Source organism: Bidens hawaiensis, unplaced genomic scaffold (genome assembly GCF_021521415.1).
Source record: "Bidens hawaiensis isolate Kalapana, Puna unplaced genomic scaffold, B.hawaiensis_p1.1 tig00016868_1, whole genome shotgun sequence".
Classification (NCBI taxonomy): Eukaryota; Viridiplantae; Streptophyta; class Magnoliopsida; order Asterales; family Asteraceae; genus Bidens; species Bidens hawaiensis.
In genome coordinates, this window is record NW_027492558.1 from 319,815 (window position 1) to 327,530 (window position 7,716).

Genomic DNA, 7,716 nt, shown 5'->3' on the forward strand with positions numbered 1-7,716 from the left:
TTAATATCATAAGTTTTAGAGTGTTGGCACCAAACTAGTGTCTATGGCTAACCGAACTGTTTCTGACTGAACACCATAGATACCAATATTGATATTAAATCTAATTCAAAATTTAATTACCCTTAATAAAAAAAACTGACTTGTAAATCAATGATAAAGCAATTAACAAAAACAACAAAGTTAAACAAAAAACCAATGAATAATAATATAAAACCTTGTTTTACATCGGTCTTGTAAAACAAAATTTTTAAATTTAAAAAAAAATAAATTATTAAGAAAAAAAAAGATATTTAAAACAAAATTTGATAAAACTAGGGCGTTGTGGCAGCTAGTTGACTTGAATTCGACCGTTATCAATTAGGTTTGTTACAATACCAGAACTAAATCCAAAAAATAAATATGCCAATTGAATATATTTAAAACAAACAAAACATAACAAAAATGAGTAAAATTTGTGTGACATCTCGAAAATTCCCCTTTTAAGTTTAGGCTAAAAACGTTAAACTTCAAAGTTAAGGGACAAAAATGAAAACTTCTTATTTCCAAGTCCTTCACGCAACGCGGAGCATTCATCAGATTTACTTCGCGTTATGCAAAGTAATAATAACGGAAACCGACGTAAAGCTGGTTCGCGTGACGCGAAGAAGTCCTTCACGCTTCCCGAAACCACGTTAAGTAACTAGCTACACATGTCCAACTACATGTTAACACTTGGCACGATTTTACATGCCACGTGACAGGTTCAAACCAGTTGCTGTTTCACACTACGCGAAAGGACACCAACATAGTTCTTCGTGCGACGTGAAGTAAGCAAATTTTGTCTATAAAAGGGGAGGTACGGGTAAGAGCCATTTCATCCCAAAAACACCTTTTTAAACACACACTTAGCCTAGGAATTCATGCCCCAAATTTCCCGGTGAACCGACGGCTCATTCATCGAAGTTCATGCGAGTTATGAAGCCCCGAAGCCTTGCTAACGTCCAAACCATCTCTCTTATCAAAGTTCTACCAACGAATTGTTGTTTTTTCCTTCTTATTACTATTTTCGAGTGATCGATTAAGGTAGAAGTTATGTTTAAGTTTTTCTAATATATAGTTATGATAGCTTAGATCTAGTCGAGGTTATAGTCTTTAACCTTGAATGATTATCGTATTTAAAGTAAGATTTTTCAAAATAAATGGCGTTACTTCTGTAAGAAGTAATGTTATCAAAACTATATATTTCGATGGGCATGTAGTAATTGGAAGGGGGATATCACTAGAGGTAAGTTTCTTGCCTAAGGAAAGTAATTCATACAAATCCCAATCAACCGCGGGACCCGTTTACTTACCTGAAGAAACTTAAATACTCATGGTGTGAAAACCAGATTTGGTCATATGTGGATTCCTAGTTATGGAGATCTTCAAGGTAGAATTATGGATGAAGCACACAAATCACGTTACTCGATACATCAGGGCTCCACAAAGATGTATCAAGACTTGAAAAAGGATTATTGGTGGCCTTCCATGAAACTCGACGTGATTTTGTATGTTGGAAAGTGTCTGACTTGCTTGCAAGTTAAGGCGGTACATCAGAAGCCGTATGGGAAGATGCAGTCGTTAGAAATTCCAGAATGGAAATGGAAACACATCACTATGTATTTCATAACTAAGCTACCTCGTATGGATAATAATCATGATACCATCTGGGAGATTGTGTATCGTTTGATAAAAAGTGCTCACTTTCTACCAATAAGAGAGGCTATCTCATCAGAAATGTTAGCTAAGGTATTCATTAGCAAGGTTGCGGTAAGGCATGGAGTGCGTTGTCAATTATGTCAGACAGAGACACTTAGTTTGCATCGGGGTTTCGAAAGGAAAGATGCTAGTTACAATGCAGGCAGCTACTGATGAAAGTGAAACCCTTATGTAGAAGTCAAGTGAAGAAGAATTTAAGGTATGCGACAACTATGGGAGGACATGATCTTTGTTTACGCGAACAAGAATTACCACAAATATTACGAATATGGAGCTGGCAATCACATAGCAAGAGAATGGAAGAAACCAGGGACAGAAGATGGAAAGACAGACAAGGAAGGCAGAGGAAAGGTTTAGACTTATATTTATTTGTAATGAGTTTTATCCTGTACTATTAGTGTTATAACCGATAATCATGTGATCATGATCGGGAACTCATCTTGAACGGTGGCAATAGAGTAGTATTATAAATGTCCCAATAAAGCTCAAGTGATGGCCGAAAAGAAAGTTGGTTAAGATAAATAATTATGATATATTAGGCAACCTGATATGCAACAGCCAACAATGGATTCATAGGACAAGACGATAGTTGGTAAGTCAATAAGAGGAAAACGTATTAGCATGTACTTTATGATCAAGCTATTGGGATTTGTACACATTTTTTTAAAATTTGAGTCAGCGGAAGTGTAAACGTATACAACGATTTAAAACATTTTCCTTAATCTCCCGCTAAGATCCATTTGGAAGTAGCATAAGAAATCATTCACAATCATAGGGGGTTTAGAAATTACAACCCTTGTAGCGTTGTGGTAGAGCAAGTTGACGTTGTGGATGTAGGAACCGGGAGCTTCCCCCTACAAGTATCCACACGGAGCATTTTCCCTTCAAGTGGTGCTAGCCATCCAACTCCATAGCCGCCAAGATGAATATATAAAACTCAAGAAACATTTTCATACATTTCACAAATATCTGAATAAATATGCAAGTAAAAATGTCAAAACCAAAACAAAAGGATTACATGTAAAACACTTAACTTTTAAAGGTTTCACATGCAGATAATTGTGTTGTTTATCTTTTCTATCCCAAACGCCATAAAATCGATAAAAAGAGTTGTCCTATACAGTTTGTAGAACTATATGTCTTGTATATTTTGCTTTCATTCTTTCCTCCAATAAATTGCTCTTAGGCCTGTAAACGAACCGAAAGTTCGGTGAACTATTCGTGAACCGTTCGGCGGGAAGTTCGTTTATGTTCGTTTATTTGATAAACGAACGAATATGAACAAAAAATTTGTGTTCGTTTAATTAAACGAACGAACATGAACACATGTTCAGTTCGTTCATTTATGTTCATGAACGTTCGTTATGTTCGTTTATGTCTGTTTATTTATGTTCATTAATGTAATAATAAAAAATAATTAAATATTATCTAGATATGTCATCTGCTTAAAGGTTTTATATTTGTTAATTTGTGTTCATTTAAGCGTTTTCATTTAAGTTCGTTTATGTTTGTTTGTGTTCGTTTACATTTGTTCATGCATGTTCATTTATCTTTGTTCAGTTATGTTCGTTTAGATTTTAAACAAACGAACACAAATGCCCCTTTTTAAATAAACGAACATGAACATAAATATTTGTTCAACTAAGTGTCCGTGTTCTTTTAAAATCAAATGGACGAGCACGAACATGCCCTTGTTCGTGTTCATTCGATTCGTTTACAGGCTTTCATTATTCACATTGATTAATACATCGGTCTCAATTTTTAGGCTCTACCGAGTTTATTTGTGTTCGTTTGTGTTTGTGAACTGTTCGTGAACACATTAATTTCCTTAATGAACGAACAGGAACATAAAATCTTGTTCGGTAAGTGCTCGTGAACCGTTCATGAACACATTATTTTCTTAACGAACGAACATGAACAAGGCCTTGTTCATGTTTGTTCAGTTCGTTTACAACCCTAATTGCTCGTATTATTGAACTCCAGAGGCTGCCATAGACACGACCTCAGAAGCAAAAATCTACAACCCTTTTCTTCTTACAAAATAACTCCAGAAAGAAGTTCATGAAGTTGTTTTTAACCCATTCCATCAGTACTACATACAATCTCAAAATAGATCTAACTTGTACTTGGGTATGGACTAAATCAATAAACTATTTAAACCTTATCTTGTTGGAATTTTGAGTTTTGAAGCCAATGTCATCATTCTCACATGGTGAACACATGACTGCCAAAAGAAAGTCCAAACAAATGCAGGGTCTTGTGCATATATAGTTTATTAAATTAGTTTGTCCTCGTTTTCCCAAAGTTAAAAAAGAAACTTCAAAACGTTTTTCATCTGGTGATTTTCAACCACAAATAAATATGTGTACACATATATATCTTATATAAACAATTAAATTCCCGAAAGTTAAAAAAGAAACTTTAAAACGTTTTCCATCTTGTGATTCTCAACCACAAATAAATATGTGTACACATATATATCTTATATAAACAATTAAATTAAGCCAATTATATATACCTATAGTAAAAGTGACTGCTGGTGCCATAGATTGTTTTTTAGAATAGTTTAAGTATTATTTATCGTATATATTTTCAAAGGTGGAAAGCTGGAGCAACAATACTCTTTGGTGAAATAGTCAAACTAAAGCTATTTTAAGTTATTCTCCTCTTTCTTTGTGGGACGCAAGTTCAAAACTCATGCACTGCATACATAGTATTTTAAGTTTTATGGCAGGCTTATTGTAACTTTTTAAGTTTTATTTTTGGTGAATATTCCTAAAGATTATTACTTAAACCAAGAAAATGATTCGGTTGAAAGTCTAGCGGTGAGTTGTGTTAACTTAAAAACCACACGTACTTGGCTTAGTCTTTCTTTCGAAACTTGGGATTTTATTTTTTTTAGGTTTTTTACAACTTTGGTTATTTTATTGTTTAAACATAATTTAGTTACATCCTCCATAAACTTCATGCATAGGAAAAAAAACATCAAAAAACATAATAACGTTCTTTTTTATATTTCCAGTTCAAATGTGTGTTTGGTTGCTATATCATGTGTTGGTTTCATAACAATAGTTACAAGCTAAATCGATATTGATTAACATGCAAGACAAAACAGAATTCGCCACGCAATGCGCGGGGGAAATTTCCTAGTGTATAGTATAAAAGAGAAGTTTGGTGACGTAATAGTATGATTGGTCCACTTGTCCTTGTGTAAATGGTCAATGTTTTTTTCCCAACTTATTTATTTATTTATTTTTATTATTAGATTTGATAATTAAACGGTTATTCGTCTCAACTCACTGCAGCGACGTCCAGAAACGATAAAGCAAAGGTTTTACTGACTCTCTGCCCATTCAGGTTTTACCTATGTCTGGGTTTTACCGACCATTTTGTTTTGCTTCTGATATCGTAATGAACGTAACTAAAACCGATCGAATTTGCATCAACTCACCATTGTGATACCCGGGACCGACAACGCCTAGGTTTTACTAACTCCCCTTTGCAACACTTAGAACTGATAACACTCGGTTTTTGCTTGAGTTTTATTGACCGAAGCCACCACATTGGTTCATCTGAATTTTTGTATTTCTTTTGTTTTAATTTTATTTTTTAAGTACAATAACACACGTAATCAAAATCGATCGAATTCACGTCGACTTACCGCATCTAACGCTTGGGTTTATCACTGCTCGGATTTTACCCAACGCGCCGGTAAAACACTAGTTATATGTAAAGTATAATCATACATACACGCACATAAATGTACTTTCATATGCATACATATATATAATGACAAGTTCAATATATATCGATATACATATTTAATTGTAAATCAATATAGACATATATAAATATATATATGGATGAGTACAACATTTATACTTGCATTAATATATAAATCACTATTTATATGTACATATATATACTATTATTTCAAATAAATAATAATATGTTTAATCTTGACTGACTTGGTTACGTTTAAATATATTTAAACGCGTTCTTGATAATTCTGCTCAGTGTGTGACCCTATAGGATCATATGCTATTAGTAGCGTGGCTGTATGTCGTGTCTTGGGCATATAACCCCCAGCAATCTCCCACTTACACAAGATTCGACATATAACAACGCAAATAGTGTAGTACGTCTAGCAACATCTTACTATCCCTAATGACATACGAAGTAGTGTCATCCATAACAATTACCCGCCCTAAGCATGCTCGCTAAAGGTAATGGTATATGGTAACTAATCAATTATCTTCTGTATTAGACATCATGTTGAACATGAGTCAAATTGATCATGCAGACTTTATTGAATTAATCAACTTAGTCTGGGTGTGGCCACACATTTTTATTAGTTTGAGTCATCAAGAGGCCCAAAGTTGTCAACCTCTTATATAATAAGGGAACGGATCCCATATTGACTGCATACGTCTCTCACAATACTTCGTATTGTACTCAACAATAGCCCTTATGACTGTCTGAATAAAGAACAACGTTAAACTACATCAAAGCACAACACACAACATAATCAATGATTTTGAAAGCGGGTCACATCCAATATTTATTCTCTAATAATACTCGTGAACTTGGTTACAACATCTTGTCATTTAACAAAATGAGAAACAACCAATCCGATTCACAATAGTCTTAGTTTAAATGTCAGTGCAATAACTTTGATCGACTACGGGCCTTTAGAATAATATGGTCATACTTTAATTCAAACATGCTAATATAGAACACAAGAAATATTAATGAATATGGCTATTCCTAATATGTCATATCAGATATAATATTGTTGCTTGTATGCTCCAAATATCCAAATGCTAATCTACAAATCAAGCCCTTGTGTATGTCATATTAATGGCTTGGAGAACTTTCCTTCATATAGCAAATCTTAAATTTAAGTTTAGACTTTCTTATAGTTAAGGTACCACATTAATTAGGGCTGTAAACGAACCGAACGAACATAAACAAGGCCTTGTTCATGTTCGTTCGCTAAGACAATACTGTGTTCGCGAACGGTTCACGAACACTTGCCGAACGAGATTTTATGTTCGTGTTCGTTCATTAAGGAAATTAATTTGTTCACGAACGGTTCACGAACACAATCGAACACAAATAAAATTGGCAGGGCCTAGAGATTGATACCTATGTATTCATCAATGTGAATAGTGAAAGCCTGTAAACGAATCAAATAAACATGAATAAGGGCATGTTCGTGCTCGTTCATTTAACTTTAAAAGAACACGGCATTTAATCGACAAAATATTTATGTTCATGTTCGTTTATTTAAAAATGGACATTTGTGTTCGTTTTTTTTAAATCTAAACGAAAATAACTGAAAAAAGATAAACGAACATATATGAACAAATGTAAATTAACACAACACAAATTAACAAATATAAAGCTTTTAAGCAGATGACATATCCAAATAATATTTAATTATTTTCTATTAATAAAGAACATAAATAAACAGACATAAATGAACATAAATAAACGAACATAAATGAACGTTCATGAACATAAATGAACGAACGGAACATGTGTTCATGTTCGTTCGTTTAATTAAATTAACACAATTTTTTTGTTCATGTTCGTTTGTTTATTAAATAAACGAACATAATCGAACTTCCCACCAAACGGTTGACAAGCAGTTCACCGAACGTTCGGTTCGTTTGCAGGCCTAACATTAATTGTTTTATTGTCTCTTGGAACCCCTTCCAACTCACATTTTTAAAGAACGTCAATCGAGTGCTTCCTTAGGAACTCTTTCCATTTCCAACCTAAGTACATTTTAATCATATAAGTTATAAGTAAAAATGTGAATCTTTAGTGATTCTTACTGAAGCAAATATGTGTAAACACTTGCACATATATCCCTTTCATATCTCTTATATTATTCAAGAGTATTCTCTAATTGTTTCAGTAATACTTTATAGAGACTAGTTGGTGTTATGCTCATCTTGTTCTTATCATATG